Source organism: Nipponia nippon, unplaced genomic scaffold, assembly GCF_047370975.1.
Source record: "Nipponia nippon isolate SJK-2023a ecotype South Korea unplaced genomic scaffold, ASM4737097v1 scaffold_1, whole genome shotgun sequence".
Classification (NCBI taxonomy): Eukaryota; Metazoa; Chordata; class Aves; order Pelecaniformes; family Threskiornithidae; genus Nipponia; species Nipponia nippon.
The window spans coordinates 11336828-11354624 of NW_028262290.1; the positions used below are offsets into that span (position 1 = coordinate 11336828).

The following is a 17797-nucleotide window of genomic DNA, read 5'->3' on the forward strand; positions in this document are numbered from 1 at the left end:
ATCCCAGGATGCCCAAGCTATCGGAAAGCCCAGCTCAGTGGGTGATCCCAGCTCTGCTGCCCAACACACAGTGATGTACCAAATCTGAGCTGCAAACCAGCATTTTGCAACACATCTAAACGAGAGCGGAGTTTGGCTTGGAGAGCCCAGGTGAATCTCAGCAGCATTTATTCGGGTTTAGTGAATTGTTTCTGTGTGCTGAAGGAAAAAAACTAGGGGAGAAGAAAAAAACCTAAATACCACTATATGTAACGTTATCACCTTTCACATGTGGACCCAAGCAAACAAATAAAATTATTTGGTGACTTCAGCAGAGGTACAGACAGACTCACTGGAGGAGTCAGCTGCAGAAGAATATAGATTTCCTAACTGCTCTTCTTCTCTCTCTCGGCCATCAGAAAAAGCCTTCAAACATACAGAAACGGCATCATGCAGAAGAAATACAATCATTTTTCAGTGCATTTTCTGTGTCATTTGAGCCGGACTGCAACATGCCAAGTGAGTAAAGCAGGAGCACAGTTCAGCAGGAGGGGGAGTCAAAACACTGAACGTCCCCAGTCCCAGGGGATGCTTCTGCAGCAGAGCACAAAGCCCATGCAAGCAACGCCGGGGGTCTCCATCCTCCCTGAGGGGTGGGATCTTGCAGACACTGCCGGGCTGAGCCTCCAGGCAGTCCTCCTGGAGAAGGTCATGTCTTGGCACATGATCACGTTGCATGGGGATTGACCACCGACCATCCCCACCAACCTGACACGATGCTGCTTTTCACCTACCGCATCCAAATCCCCATGGTTAATTCTAGCTTCTCGTACAGGCACAGCAAGCACTTGACTCTCCTGCCAGGTAAAGCAAAGAACCTTTTTATCCTCAATCTTTGTCTACCATCTCCATTTAGCCTATGGGTCACAGTCAAATTCAAGAGCGAGGCGACCGATTCTGTTTCCTCCCGCACACGCTCTACCCCCCATTTCCTTCCTCTAATCTGATGCGAAATCGCGCTTACGAAGCAAGAAGATGAAACTTTTAATGTCTCAGAAATACTGATGGGAACGCAGAGTAAATGTATAGCAAAACATTTTCAGCCTTTTCCCTTCAGCACCTCCTCTTTGCATAGTAAAAATAAATAAGTTAAGCCAGATTCAAAGAGCTAACTTTTTCTCTACCCTGTAGAAGGAGTGATCTGTTCGCCAGCACACATAAGCAGACTCAACATCCATCGGGGGATGGACTAGATGACCTTTAAAGGTCCCTTCCATCCCAAAGCATTCTATCTATGATTCTAACCCAAACCAGCACAACTGCCAAAAAAGACGATTTTCACAGCAAATTGATACCCACAGAGACCAACACAATGATCCGGTTCTGGTATTAGAGAAAATGGAAAAAAAGCTTGTCACCTTCACAAAAACATCTAACTCATTGTAAATGACTATAAAAATGCAAATTTGGTTGTTATCACTACAGCTATTGAGTTATCCATGTCTATATTGAATAGGAATAGGAGGAATAAGGAGCAGCAGATATGAGCACCTCCATCCCCCTCCTCAGATGAGAGGCTCAAGTTGGGCATCAAAACCTTCAGGAGAAGCTGACCCCACCGCTCCACACAAACCCACATCTCAAATTGGGTCTGTGTCCTAACGAGGAAAAGCCACCTTCAGAGCATGGCACCAAGGACTTCGGAAGGTCTTACCTTTAGCAGAAGCTATTAAGGAAACAAAATGAATGAAGTCCTAAAGATTTGAGGATTAACTGAAAAGGAAAGCAAACTGGCTAGTGAATGAGAAAACCATCTACATACCTGCTGGACATGAACACTGCTGCACTGGAAAAGCTCTGGGAGAAGAAAAAATATCCTTCTGCTGGGTAAAGCAATGTCTCCATCTTGAGAAAACGCAAGGGGAGGTATTCCAGTAAGTGACCGGTTTGCTATAATCCTCAGGACAGAGAGGCTTCCTTCCCAAATGACATGAGGTGACCCAGGAAAGAGCAGGATAAAAAGACGGTAGGAACTTCCAGATGCTTTTATCCGCAGCCAACGTTCTCCAGAGGGCTTTGGGAGTGCATACATCCCATGATCCTAAAAATCCTTGGGAGCTACCAAAAGGACCATGCTGCCAGGCTCCTCCAAACATTACTCCGGTGGGAAACGTGGGTCGGGGACCTTCAGAGAGAGGAAAGGGACAGGCCGTTACACGACAGCTCTTACCACATTGGACGAGGCTTATTCCTATGCAAACTCATATCTTTCCATTTATTTTTTCACAGTAGGAAGTTTTTAGAGTTTTTTCCTTTTTTCTTTCTTTTTTTTTCAATTTGCATGGTTTATTGAAATGAATAGCATAGACACACCATGGGGCCACCATCTCCAGATGCCTCACAGGTGCCAGGTGATGCAAGAGGAGAGGACAACAAGTCAGCAACTAAAAAAAAGTTCTCACCTAACCAAGAGATCCTTCCAAAACCCTCTCTTTTTTTTTTGTCAGAGGAAAGGAGACAGTTTTCCTCCCCTCTCCTTTTTTCCCCACCCCTTCTAAACCTAATGAGGAGTTTTCCCCACCAGGGAAGAGAAGGACAGAAAGGGTTGTAAGGCGGCAAGTCAGCAGGACCACCTGCCTTCCTAATTTCAGAGGAAAATGTCCATCCACCATCAGGAGCATCACACCGTCAGGAGTCCGCACCAAGGCCTGGCACAATCCATCAGCAGGATCTTACCCTCGACATCTCAGAAACACACAGCTCTTGAGTACAACAACCCTCTTTGACCTCCTACCAGGCAGAGCCACGCTTCCCACCTCTATGTTCAAAGAAAATAAACACATCCCAGCAAAGTGGCTCAAAATACCCAGGGAATTACTCATAAAGATTCTAGTATTTGATGTATATAAAACCATCATAATCTGGGGGTTTTTTGGTGGTGTTTTTTTTTTTTAATCTGATCTTACTAATTGTGCTGGGAATAGAGTTGCTGGGATTTTTGTTTGTTATTTTAAGATATGAAAACTGTCACACAAACACAGGCGATTGCCAGGCCCGGAAATAATGCCTAGCAAGCACTCAAAGGAAACTCAAATAACGCTTTGCCTGACATTGCTTTCTAGTTCATCTGTAATAAAAACAGCAGAGAGCAGCTGAGAGCCAAAAGGGTTTTTTTTTTCACTTTGTTTTAGCTGCGGCAGCACAGGAAGGTGATATCATTGTGTAACGTAACCAAGCAAAGGAGTAATGAAAGTGCAAGCAAATAGATCAAATAGCACAGGGTTAAATAAAAGGTGTGATAATTATTTGTTTCGCTAATTGTGTCAATAAAGTCCTATCTATCCTCGAACAGCGGAAACGTCATCAGATATATAAAAAAAAAAAAATCAAGTGAAGAAGTAAATGTACAAAACCCTATCATTTTTTCCCCAGATGCTCTCTTTAAAGGGTTGATTAGGAGAATCACGTTTTTATTTTAAATAAAATTCCACTGACTTTGATCATGTTTAAATCACCTCGAGTATGAAACCTGCTTTGAATAAAACTTCTTCCTCCCTAGGGAAAACAACAAAAATTGCCTTCTCTGCAGTAAAGATGCAGCCTTACCGCAACCCAAGCTAACCTGGGTCATGATGCCACCAACGGGACTGGATGACTCCGTAACCCACAAAAATCCGGTGTCTCTGCAATGTGTTTGGGTTGTTAACTACAAAACCTAGCACATGAGTACAAGGCAATCGGCCGTCTGTAGACAGGCTCGCAGATGGAGTTGTAGTTGAAGTCTGCTAATTCATGGAAAAAGAAATCTGAATTGCCTTGCCCTTGCTTCTAGTTTTTTCCCAGTGACGGGGAGAGTTAGGAAATGAAATATTCCCTAACCTCCCCCCCATTAAATGAACCGAAGCTGCAGAAGGTCTGACCCAAACCCCAGAGCTGATGAAAGCATTTTGGAAAAGGACTTCAATCCCCCAAAATAACTCCCATCCTACCAATTACACAGCAAACCTCAGCCACTTTGATGACTCTATGACACTCAAAATGCCTGTAAAACCTATTTCTCTACTGCAAGAACACCTGCCTGAAATCCTTGAGCTAACAGTTTTCTCTATAAACCAATTACCTGTAAAATATGAGCATGCAAACAGAGATAAATCTCTGTCACCAGAGAAATTAGACTTGCCCCGTAGACCCAGCCCCTCATCACGCTGTGCCCGAAGCAGCAGCAGGGCTTTGTGTCCCAGCTCCACCACGGATGTGTCAATATGTACTTTGCTCACTTCTCCTGGGAGACGAGCCCAACGGTCCTCACTGTCCAATGAGCAAAACCATCATTTTCTTGTCTTCTTCCTTTTATTTCTCCCCCCACTTCACATACACCACACCACTCACATCACTCCCATCATCTGCCTTCAAGCCCAGCTGGATGGCAGCAGGACCCAAGGACTATGGAAGAGCTCAGTGACCAGCATCTTGCACACATCATGTTTTTACATAAACATATGGGCTTTTCTAGTCAGGTTGTAAGGGTTGGGACAACTGATAAACCAATGACAGATGATTAACGTTCATTCTAAGCATCTTCCTTCATGGTATGGAGGATCCTCAGTACCTTCCACCCCTGGATATAAGGAGAAGATACTCTCTCAGTGCTTCCCAGTTTGGGATGCAGATGAAGTTCAAACTCTTGTGTCCAGGATAGATGCCTGAAAAGTCAACTTTCCAGTTCCTTAGACTGTACCCTTACAATGTGCCAGGTTGTTAAGGCTAAGCACTCTGCCTGCTATGAAGATCCAACCTCCATCTCCAGCTCACTGCACTCCAGGCTCTCAGCAGCCTTCTGCTTCCCCATCAAATCTGAGGGTCTTCCTTGTAGACTGCCTACGAGTATTGCCTAACACCAACAGTTTAGGTCTTGCCCTAAATAACTTACTGAAGGTCATGCGGTAGGTTGGCAGCAAAGCCCTGAAGAACATCCAGATTTTGCAAGTCATGGGCCAGCACTTGAAAAACACATTCATCCTCCCCATCCCTTGACAAGGAATAACTCCGTTACTCATACACAACAAGGGTTCAATCACCCACACAAAGAAACATGATGCGCTGAGCACACGTCCAGCTCCGAGCAAATAAGGCACCAGCCTCAGCACGGAGAGCAGCACTCTGAGCCCATGGCTCCTGTCCAAGGGCAGCAAGAACAAGTCAACATGAGCTGAAGGAAACCAGCAGCAAGCAAAGTGTGCCCTGCTACAGAGAGCCCCAAAATGATTAATAGCCACATGAAAAAAGTTAAGAGAGTCGTTGCTAATTAGTTATAAATATGGGGTAGGGGGAGAAGAGAGAAAAATAAGGAGTTCCACCTGTTAAATTTTGACCATTAAAGAGTCCCAAGTGCAATGGCTCATTTTAAAAAACAAAGGGTGTTTTCTGTGCCTGTGATTTTTGTTTTAAGGAGCAAAGTGGCTGTTTTTCCACTTCAGCATGTTCGTTACAACCCAGCCATGTGAGTTAAGTGCAGTAAGGGACCTCTTAAACTTCATTATCCGCTTGTAGTATGCTCCAGCAGTGATTTTATTATGGGCAAGAATGCAACCGGGGGCACTCGCCTCCGCTGCTCCATCCACCAGGCACCGCGGGCAGCATGTGCTCAGTTTGCCGACACCGAAATCCCCTCCTAAACACAAGATGAACATCCAAAAATGGTTTCATTACATCCCCATGCAGAAGAACACCTCCAGGTGCAGAGACTGCTTACCAAAGTCAATGCTACCCAGCAGAGAAAGAAAAAAAGAATGAGAAAAAAACTCATTTTTTCTATTTTTCTATAAATTCTCCAGCTTGTTTTAAGTGAACGGTTGCAAGTGTTATTTGCTGAAAGGCAGCAGCTCACTATAGTGGGTATCCCAGCTACCACAGGGGAATGGCTTTCTCCTGGTTTACTGAGCTGAAGCAGGCTCAGCACCAGCACCGGTGGAAGGAAGAGGGCAGGATCAAGCCCAGACTGTCCCCTGTAATAACATCCAGCTGGTGAATCAGCTCAAGCCATTTCTGAAACCTCTCCTTGGCTGCTATCTCCCTGTTCTTAGGCATGTAATTTTAAAAGAGCTACAGACTAAACCTGGAATAGCAATGACAATGGCAAAATTAGGGGTTTTCAGGTCAACAGGACTTGTGTTTTATATCAGTGAGGAAACATCAACTTGTTTACTTTATAGAGTCATGGAAGGACACTGGTAACTGTTTCTTCTACTACGTGCCTATAATATTTACGTTCTTATAACAGAGAAATAAACAAAACCCTAAAACCGAATTTCCCCCATCAAAAAAAAAAAATGTAAAGGCTGATGCTCTTTTTCCTCCTCACTCAGCAACACCAAGTTCTTGGAGTAACCTGACTGCTTTTGAGGGTTTCACAAGCTTGGCCAACAGCCCCATCCCAGGCAGTCTCTAGAGCTAGGGCTTTTGCTCCCACATCAGAAAAAGCAGCTACAGCTGGGACATGATTAATGAGGGGAGGGCACTTCACAGATGCTGCACCAGGCTGTGACCAGGTGAAGACACATGCACACCCAATTAGCAGTGCAAATCAGGAGAAGACCATTACAGCTTGCTCATTAACCCCCAAGAGTTGGTAAACTTGCATCAGTCTGAGATACCCTCTGTAATGCAACTCACTGTTTGTATTACAGAGTATTTTAGGAAAACAAGGTGGAGGCAAAAACCATTTATCATGTCCCGCCCTACCATTTTTCATCCTAAAAGTCAATTCTTTCCTGCAAACTCCAAACAAAAGATGTTTGAAGGAGAAAGACAAGCATGGAAGGATTGCCAGGTAGACTGGGAGCTCCAACCTATGCTCCACCCAAAGACGAGTCATTTGATGACACATGAAGTGCAACATAAAAATGCTTCCAAGAACTACTGATGCTTGTGATAGTTCCACAAGAAAGTGCACTTTTAAAAATCTAAGCCTAGATGTTCCATTGAAGGTATCATCACACAAATTCTTCTCCTTCACATCCATCCAGGACTCTTCATCCACACTCGGTATGGATCTGCCAACCAACCTGAACCAACACCCAGGAGACCAAGGGGCTGTATTTTTATAGCTCAAGTTCTCACACAAAATGGAAGTCATGACCATGCTATTTTGTCTTCAGAAAATTATTCCAAATGAGGATCACAAGCAGGGATGCTATTATTTAAAACACTGCTCAGATGCCTTACAATGAACCCTGTTCTTCTAACCCTTTTTGTTTTGAAGACGAAAAGAAAAATTTTAAGCAACTGTTCCACAATTTGACATTTTAAGCACCTAATGTCACCTTGGACTATTTTCAAAATAAGATTTAATGACCTTATGCTCCATCTGCACCAGCTGACATAGTTATAGTAAGAGAAAAAAACTTTAAAATGAGGAGTGGGGGAAGACACTCTCCTAATAAATGGAAGACTGTTACATAGAAAAAACCAAAGGAACAAACTGTAAGGTAAATATTAACTAGCCTTTTTATAGTATTCAAGACAGGAATATTCCCCAACTTAGTAGGTGATAGTACCAAGAAAAATCATTTTATTTCATGCCATTGAAATCACCTCTAATATGGAAAAGAGCATTCCATACATCTTCCTCTTCGCAAAAGGTGCCTTACAATGAATTAAAGAGTGTTATTCTCAAGAGATACTGAGTTGCCTCACCTGGAAAAACTGAAAGGTCACAGAAAAAACAAGTCCATCAAGAATGACCATTTCAGCCCTGAATCAATTCCAGCTCAAACAGCTACGGTCCCTCTGAGATGCAATCAGGCTCCTTGGGTAGGAGGAACACTGACCACTCAGTGATGCTCCAAGAGTGGGGGTCACTCAGTAATGAGCTGACTCATTAAAAAACACCTAGCCTTTTTTTTTTTTTTTTTTCTCCTTTCATTTCAGAACATCTGTGCAAGACCCAGCACAAACTGCCCCTGTCTTGCAATTATAACTTTAGCTGGGTGCGGGTGAGACCAGAGGGGCTGTAACCCCTGCGCTCTCCCTCCAGCTGCCCGTTCCCACCAGGCAGCAGCACAGGGCACTGCAGGGTAAGGTACCCACTGGTGACCTCAGCTCCCAAACACTGCCGGCATGGGATGTGCATGAGGGGAAAATCAGACTTGCAGATCTGATGCAGAGGGATGTAAAGCAAGGGACAGCACTTCATGCCTCCTGCTCTCCCAGGACTGTGGACTCTGGCTTCCAAGCTGTTTCACAGAAATGCTGGCCCCCAGGCTAAGCGTGCAGAGATAAGCTGTGCCCCTTCAAGTGCAGGAGGAAATGGATTTTTGTTTTGCTTGTTTGCTTGCTTTTTTTTAAATAGACTCTCATTTAAATCAATAATCTCTACTCATCAAGTTCAATCACCAAAAGAAAAGTCAAGATCTGCGCATCAAAATGAAAGGCAGTTTCCTGCACCTGGGTGGAGGAAGGGCCCTTCTTGACAGTTTTGTTAAGTGAAGCACATCAATCAGCCCAGGGAGGACCAATGTCACCACCCCAACATGGTACCCACCAACCCCACATGGTACCCGGCCAGGCTGCAAGAGCAACTGCAGATCCTTCAGCTCTCTCTTCAGCAGATGAGATATTTCACACTTATTGGGTGCTCTCCTGCCCCTCTGCACTGGCAGGGAAGAAGGTACAGATGGGCCACCGACCTGCCAGAAGCAGAGCCACACTGGTCCAAGTTACATTTATCTAATCTTCTCTGCTTCACATGGGCCTTGAGAGACACAGGGGGCACATAACCATTTGCGGGTTGTGCGGTGCTGTGGGATGGAGGCAGTGGAAAAGGCCATGCAAGGGTGCCTCAAACAACTCATCCCATCACATGTAGTTTTAGGAGTGAGAGTCAGCCCATGCTTTTTGCAACACCCCTCTGAAAACCCACCAGGGATAGCAGTGCCCATCACAGGTGGAGTGGGGACAGGGACTGCAATACTTCCTGGGATATTAGTCCTTCTCCTCCAGGACTCCAGCGCGTACAGCCTCACGCTTCATCTCTACCTTTTCTTCTGCTCTTCCAACTCATTTTGGACTTACGTGAACACAGGGAAAACTATGTCTGTCGCATCACCTCTTACAAATGCAGAAGAAAGGTGGCTAGGAACCCACGAGAGTCCTCCATGACTTCTGAAAAGCCCTTGGTGACTCCACAATTGCTACAAGCGTGCAGGAGGCAACCACTAGCCACGACAAAGACCCAAATGGGAGATTAGAGATGATGAAGAGTTCAGCTGCACAGAAAAGCCATTTTTGCGTGAACACTGCTAGGGGAGAGCCCTCCCAACCAACTGACTTCTCCTCCTCCAAAAGAAACAATAAGTGGGGATGCAACCACTTAGGAGTTTCACGTATGCCCCGTGAAGTGTGTAACAAGGGGCACTGCTGCAGGATTCCCAGGAAATTGGGAAACTTAACTTCAAACTCTCTTCTAGCCTTGGTCAAAATGAACCGTGGCTTCCCACGCCCAGCTTCGTCACCGTGAACCATCCCAGCTTCCCAGAGCAGGGCTCAGTCTGAAGCATGTGGTCACTTTTTGCTACCTTTTATTTATGATTTTTAATCTACAGCATTAGTTACTAGCTGACAATAAAAGGAAAAAAAAATCACTAAGCCACTACAAAAATAATCCTCCTGCTTGTTACATTTTCAGTTCTTTATCTCAGACTTATTCTTTAAGCCTTCAGGATATAGGCTGTCACCATGAAGGCTAAAAACATGCTTTATAGTCAAACAAATGCAGAAATTCTCACAAGACTACACCACTCCAGGAGCAAAGGAGTTGTGCTAAAATTACAGAAGTGGCTAACAGAGAGATTAATTAGATGCTATTAAAAAACCCCATAAGACACTAGCCCCTTACTTTTCAAAGATAAAATCAACCAACTCGAGGCATCTCCTTCACAGTTGATGTTTGCTTTCACCACCACAACCTCCTGAAATCCCTCTATTAAACTGGATTTGCAATTCTCCCTGTTAAAACATCCATACTGCCACTGCTTCAGCTCCAAGAAGCTAGAGATGTGCCAGCCACCGGAGCTGGGATGGTGGGGTTGGTCCTCTGAAGGAACTGGTGGGACAAAGACTCAGCAGAAGACCCCAGTGCTGGCAAAGTTTGATCACCGAGGCATTGGACCAACAGAGATCCAGCCCCACAAACACCAAATTGATTTGCTGGTCCAACAAGACCAAAAGGGGACATTTCTGAGCCCACTGCTCCTCTCCATGCTCCTCTGGACCAGCTCAACTCATCAACGGAAAGGAAGCCACACACTGCTCTTGCTGGGGGTGTTTTTTGCGGGTAACGCAAACCAGCCCAAAGCTAGTTCAGAAGCAGTGAGGGGGTAAGGGCCAAGAAGGAAAAAGCCATTTTTTAATGAGCGTGAATCACCTCTTGCATGGCTGATGCCTTTCAAGCTTAATATTTGGCTCCTTTTAAAGCTGAATTCTCAGTGGCTGCCTCCTCCTCCAAGAACCAGACGGGAGCCCAGTGGTAATGACTTTCCCTGTGCACTGTCACACTTGGCTTGAGGTCCAAGCATCCCTGCGGAGCCCAGGAGAAGCCCCACGTGCTCCGGGGCTGGCACACGGCTCCACAAAGGCAACTGAGGTGAAGATTTCAAATCATCTCTGGGAATAGCAGCACAGAGACATTTTGGCAAATTGGGCTCTGTCTTCCTGTTACTTTTTTTAAAGCTCCCACTTATTAAGGGCACATGTTCAATATTCCATAAATAATAACAGAAAGTGTGTGCCATTAAACCGAAGCACATGGAATAATTTGACTCATTTCAGCTGGCAAATCCAAATAAGTGCCCGCCCTGCTGTTACAGGCAGCTTTAATATGCAGCTCAGTGAAGTCAACGGGCACAAGCTCAGGACCTTCTTGAGGTGAAAGAAAATATTATTATTAGGAAAGATTTCCTAACAGTGTGGGATTAGGCTTCATCCAAACATAGATGTTGCATTGGTTTAACTAAATCCAGCATGGAAAAGTTTTATTTATTGCATCATACAGTTACACTATGAAGTTACAGCCCAGGACTCATTTTTCTAATGATATCCAAAAGCAAGTCCCTTTTCTGCTGATGCAAAGATTCCCATCAAGGACCGGGCTCCATCTCTACCTGCCCCATCCCATGTGTTTGTGAAAGGATGTTTTGCTCACTGTCTCGTACCTGCAGAGCACTCCCTATCATGCACAGTTTTAATCCTGCTCATCAAAACCAAGTCAGTCCTACCAAGTCTCCGTTCCCATCACTCTGCTTTCGCCTACATCGCCTCCATCCTTTGTGAAGATTATTGCAGCCACATCAAGAGGAAACAGAAACACAAAAAACAAGATCCCTGAAAACATGTCTGGCTCCTGTATAACCCTCTCTGTGTTTGCGAAATAAATATACAGCCTAACAGTGGCAGGGAGCTGCAGGGAACCAGCTGTTTGCAGCCAGCGCTGCCTCCCACCAACCTTGCACCATGCACAAACAGGACAACAGTCAGGCTCCCGCTCAGCTGGGTGGGTGGATGAGCTCCCTGGGTTGGCATCCCCATCATTTTGATGCCTGAATGTGCACACAAAACCAACTAACCGTCCTGCAACCCAAAGAGGAAATTTTTAAATTTTTATTCCAAGACTGACAATGTATTGCACCTTCTCCCTCGTTTATTACTACTAATATTTTTATTTTAGTCATGTCCAGGCTCTTAAATGCTTAATGACCAGGATTTCTGAAGAGCTTGCATGCTGCAAGAAAAATAAGAGAAAAATAAGGAAAAACAGGATTGTTTTATCACTGCATTAGCATCTAAAGGCTTCAAAGGAATTCCTAGCTACATATCGCTTGCTGTATGTGAATGCAGTTAAATACTGTATTTACACACAAGGCCTGCCCCATGAGTCTCAGCAGAACTTACAGTCATAGAATCATTGAATCATAGAACCATGGAATAGTTTAGGTTGGAAGGGACCTTTAAAGGTCACCTAGTCCAACCCCCCTGCAATGAGCAGGGACATCTTCAACTAGATCAGGTTGCCCAGAGCCCTGTCCAACCTGACCTTGAATGTTTCCAGTCCAAAAGATCCTTTTTCTTTTGCAGGGATGACGCTGCCCTGGAAGGTGCAGGGCTCACTCTGCCAACACATCTCATGGTTAGCCATTACTGCCCGCTTTGCTCTTTGCTGCAGCCCCATTACTGGAAGCACTGCCTCTGCTGCCACGCCAAGACAGTGATGTAGGTGAGTGCTCTTTGATTTGCTCCAGGAAAAAAAATAAAGATAGAAAAAAGAAAAGGTAGGGTCAGATGAAGCTGTTTAAACATCAATTTGAGCTCAGTGGATGGGGCATGAAAACGCCCGGAGCCTGTACAACTGCTCCTGCAGCACTGACCATCCACTGCTCCCATGGCTCCCCTGCTCCAGGCTCAGCTAAAGCCTCCACACGGGCTTCTCGGCAGGAGAAAGGCCCACCAGCATGCCTGCCAAACCCACACGTGAAGTCAGGGATGTCTCTTACCTACCGTGCAAATACATTAACACCAAAAGCAGATCCATCTGTCACCACTGGCCTGAAGCTCCCGAGTTCTGCGAGTTCTGCCTGATGCAAAGCTGCTGCCTGTGCTCTGAGCTTCGTTCCTCTCCTTCCCAAGAGCTGCTTAAGAAGAAGATCAGCCCAGATCAGCATCTGACTTACCCTTGCCAGGAGCAAATAGTCCCACTTCAGCCTCTCCATTAATTTCAATGGAGTCAGGATTTCTCTCTCGTGGTCATGATCCGCTCCAGGGACACGGTAGGGGAACAGAAGATCTGTTTTCATGTAGATGCCCATCCTTTATCACAAAGAATGGAGGGAGGTTATTGCAGGTGATACTATCTTTCCTTAAGTGAAGTAATGCTAGCCCCAACGCCTAAGTCCCCAGGGCTATTTGCCCAAAATATCTGCAATAACTTCTTTCTGTAGACTGCTCATCAAGACACCCTTTTTGCCAATCTCCTGCCTAGGCTGAACTCATTTCTCTTGGGGATGATGCTGGAGTAGAAGTCAGTGGCCTTTCCAGACCACTTTCCTCATTTACTTAAGATAGCAAATGCAAAGCTGATACACATGGTACGTAATCAGACTGCAGGATATATTTGGTGAGGGAAGCTCCCAAGGTTAAAGAAAAAGAAAAGCATGGAGGGGACACGTAAACACATCAAGGATATCACAGTAAGTGGCATACTAACAACTGAACTTTGTGATTCAGGGTTAACAAACAGCAAAAAAATTAAAAAAAAAAAAGTTTATTATAGGAGATCGAACTTACTTATATTTTTCTGACACCTCCTGCCCTCCTCTGACCTCTAGATAAGCTGCTTATGCGGGAGTCGGGCTATGGGATTAGATACATTTGCGGCTGATGCAACCCAGCAAACCTAACGCTGGGGCACACTCAGCCGCCGGCGCATGCTCCTGCTGCTGAGACGGCACGCACGGTGCCAACGCTGCCCCGTGATCCCCGAGCCGCCGGGAGGTGGGTGGCAGCTGCGGCATGATGCAGCAAGGCTATAAAAAGCCGAGGACGCAGCCGGGAAAGCGGTGGCCAACCTATGCCGGCGGCGTGCCGGCATCACCTTTCACCTACATCTGCCGAGTCGCTTTCCTGATAAGAGATTATCTTGGAAAAACAAGCCCCATCATGGCTGCTTGCTCCAACAGGCCCCAGGATCAGAATTATGTCCTTGTAGGACACGGCGAGCTAAGGGTGGGGAGGGGGGGACCTTGTGCCCAAAGTCATCCTCCAGGTCAGGGGGATCAGAACAGGCTGTCGCAGGAAAAGGGAGCCCATTCCCAAGCCCATTCCCGGCAGCTCCTGCCAGGGCTCGGCCCCACTGTCCCTACACGCTGCTGTGTAAGCAAAAGCCCCGGCAGCTTCAGGAAGACGACTGATGTCCCCTTCCCAAAAAGGGCCACCAGGGAACAGCACAGCAAGAACATCACTGGAGATGCATGTGGAAGAGCCCCGATGGCTTTTCCAGCTCCATCCCCCTGGCTCAGCAGCAAAACACAATGGACTTGGGACCTGAGAGCCAGCGATAGACATCTGTGAGATCCAACTTAGGAGACTCACAGAGGAAAAACATACCCAAAGTGCATCAGCCGCACAGAAATGTGCCAGAAACTACCATCAAGAGGGTGTTTAGATCCTCATCTGATGGTGGTTCCATCAAAATACTCTCACTGCCTCCTGTGCTGGACCAGGCTGGTCATGCCTGGTCATAACATAGCTTTGCTCTCCTCCGTGTCCTCCCCAGTGCCGAGCTGGCTCTGGTGCTCAGCTCCTCTGGCTCCTGCGCGCAGCATCCTGGGCATCGCGGGCAGCGCAAGGGTGACTGAGCTGGGCAGGCATGTCCATCTCTTTCCAGCTAAGCTGATGTGCTCACAGGGTGGACTTCTGAGCTATCAGAAGTGCTGAAGGCAGCCAGTGAGACATCAAAAAACTCAAGAAGTCATGTTACCTGTTAGCTGCTACGTTTTTGGTCTGCCCATCTGGGTTTGCATTGATGGCAATTTTTAATTTATTTATTTATTTTGGTATCTATCTTTTTAAAGTCCTTCTATACCCCTTGCAAGTCATCCATATGCTGTCACCATATACACATCACTATATTCCCCCCAAAAAAAAATTACCAGAGTCTTGATTATACAAAAAGCACAAACCCAAGTTTTTGTCCTGATGGGTAAACTGATATGTCAAAGGAAAAGAGCCTCACACAATACCACAACAGGGCTGCAAACATAAAACTGGCAGAACAGTCAGGACTCCTTAGGAACATACTTTCAGGAAGAAAGTGGAAAGATCCTGGTAAATATTACCATTTTTTCCTACATCAAAAGCAGCACAGATTAACAAAGCCAATAAAAATGACCTGGAAACCTATACCGGAGTGCCTTGGCCTTGATTTTGATCTTGAAATAACCTGGCCCAAGCTCAAGAATCAATTTTAATGTTTATTTTTAGAATGCATTACCTTCCAGCCTCCAGACCTGTCCTTTAAATAGTTTGACATGTTAGATACCTTTTCCATGTTTTTCCATGAGGCCGAAAACACAACCTGTGAAGTTACATTTATCGAGAGAGACTTGTCCATCATCACTATCTCGGTAAGTACTTTTCCAAGGAAAATGGTGTTCATTTCACAGCAGATGCAGGCTTTCCCACCACCTACCACCAGGAAATGCATCATGTCGATATCCAGACATGCCAAAGCCAGCCTGCTCTTTCCACAGCTACGCCAAAGTTCTGGCCCTGAGTTGACAAAGCCCAGTTTAGCTGGTAACTGTTACTCTCACCGACACGAGACAAGGTTTCTAACAACTCACTCTCTCAGGGCAATATATTCTCACAGCTGTCAACCTTGGTCCACCTGGCTACTCAAGTTGGATGCAAAGGGCTTGTTGCAAGCAAGACAAAAGTATGTGCAGCAACTTTGAGCAGGTTTTTACTTTATTTGAGGAGGTCTGTGCACTCACAGACACGTTTGGGAACATGCACAGCTGCCACATGGCTCCCCGTGCAGTTCTTGTACCTGCACCACCACTAGTCAGGACCCAAAAACAAAAGAAATTGCTGGTTTTCCTTGAATAGAAACAGTCATGTTGGCAGAGGCCTGCCTGAATGCACCCAAGCCAATATGAGGACATCCTACCTTCTTGTCTTCTCATGAGTGCTCACGACAGCGTAAAGCCATTGAAGACTGCACGTGGGACTGGGACGGATGGTGGGAGTCCGTTCTCCGACCCTAACGCAGCGTAACAGAGCAGTGTAAATAGCCCCACTTGTGGGACACCGGGGGATGACAGACCTTGTGATCCTCAACTGCCTTAACATCACCACTTCCTGCCACCCTCCTCCTCATGTGGCCCCCAGAAAGGGACCTCTGTGAAACTGTCTTCTAAATCCAAACCCTCAAGCATCCCCATTGAGGCACACAACCGGGAAGCCTGCAGTAGTTTATTGTGTATTATTTCAAGTGGTTGAGTTGCATTAATGAAGTCCTATTCATTAGGATGCCCTGAAGCATGTTAGGCCATAATACCTAAAGATCACAGCCCTGCATATCTAAAGGGACCAGGAATAACTCTGAAGAATGTGAACCCTTCAGAGACCATGTGATGAGCCTTCCAGTGAAAGGGATGGCTTTTAAACATAGCGACACAGGAATCACCAGACGGGATCAAAACCAGCCACCACCCTTGCTCAGCATCTGGTCTCCAACCTCAGACGTTTTGGAGAGCAGACCCACGCAGCTGGCAGGTGTGAGAGGATGCTCCTGGCCAGCACCCACCACCGGCAAGCGCAAACAACTTGCTGCATTCTCCAGCTTAATTAAATCAACAGTTTAAACTACTTTCTCAGCTGTGACTGGTAGCAGCTGAGGAGCTGACACGGTTCCACTTCTGCCACCCATGGCAAGCGCGGCAGCCTCCAGGAAGCAGAGCAGACAGCTGACAGAGATGACAATATCTACCACGGCGGTTGCATTGCTGGGAGACCACCTGCCACAACCCCTAGAGCTCCATTTAACCACAGGGTCACTGCTTAAATCAACCATGTATTTCCATGTAGATACATATATTTTACCTCAGCTAGCTTTCTTATTGTGTTTTTGCCCCATCAGAGCTATTCTGAATCTCACCAGGGTATAACTTCATGTCTGGCAGCAGAGGAGGGTGCTACCCACCACTCTCCACCCCTCCTCCTAGAAGAGATCACAGACCACCAACAAGCAACCCATTTCAGGTGACTTTAATGTGCCAGGTTACAAGATATGACAATGCCTGAGCTATTTCATGTGGTGGTCTCCATTCCCACGTGTACCCAGACAAACTCCAGGAGAAGGGCAGCACGGGTGGCTGGGTCTACAAGTGCATCAGCCACCCCAGGTGAACGTCCTTCAAGTCAAAACCTTGCGTATCATGTCACTGTGGTTACGCAGCATCCTGACCTCAACTCCACTGCAGACTCTCCAATTTGGTAGCTCAGGTACTGGCTCTACAGAGACGAGCTCCCATGATCATCTTGTACCTATAGCCCTTCATAAAGGCAGAGCCACCCAGTGCGCTGAGAGGCGGCCAGCGCGAGCAGGTTCTGTGCTTTAGCAAATGGGGGTATGCCTGGTTTCAAGGAGTCACCGAGGCAAAGCACCAGGTCTTGAGAATGGTCCTTCCCACTGCCAAGACTGAGAAATAATAAAAGCTGGATGAAGAAATGAGGGGAAAAATAAAACAAACACCCACACCATCACATTGTGGTTCATTTATTGTTTCAAACAGCTGCAGCAGAAATTCTGCTTCTGTTTTTGCTGGCTTTTCTATTTTTTTTTTCCCTTCCCTTCCACACAAAGGAAATGAAGCATGGAAAGCAAGGGCCCTGTCAGCGTCTGTTCTGCACCGACTGTTCGCTCCTAAGGGCCAGCCAGGGAGATGGACCTCAAATTACAAGCACCACAGGTACAACTGGATAGATAAACCTCTTCGAGAGATAAAGCCCTTATTTACAGCAGAGTACACCTCTGCTTCAAAGTGCAGCAGAAAGCACCTTTGTCCATCTACAGCAGGGGCTTCTCCTGACTTCATTGCATGAGTGGCTGGAGTTGCAATAAGCCCACAGCACATGGGAGGACCTGCTGAAAGCCAGGTGAAGCATGGCATTGTTTAAAAGCTTTGGTGTTTCACTTCAGCTCCTGTGACCCCCATTTAAAAAGATGCAAATAGTTTAAACAAAGAACTGAAGCACCTGAAGTCTG

At 46.1% G+C, this 17797-nt stretch overlaps 1 long non-coding RNA gene across 2 annotated transcripts in view; it reads right to left on the minus strand.

Moving 5' to 3' along the window:
• Positions 1-17797, minus strand: part of LOC148057241 (uncharacterized) — a 68538-nt gene that overhangs the window by 34415 nt on the left and 16326 nt on the right. For both annotated transcript variants that reach the window (XR_015699312.1, XR_015699313.1), the window contains exons 2-3: positions 12702-12837; positions 1802-2164 (exon numbers count right to left, since the gene is read on the minus strand). This is a non-coding gene — a long non-coding RNA (uncharacterized LOC148057241). The remainder of the gene's footprint in view (positions 1-1801; positions 2165-12701; positions 12838-17797) is intronic.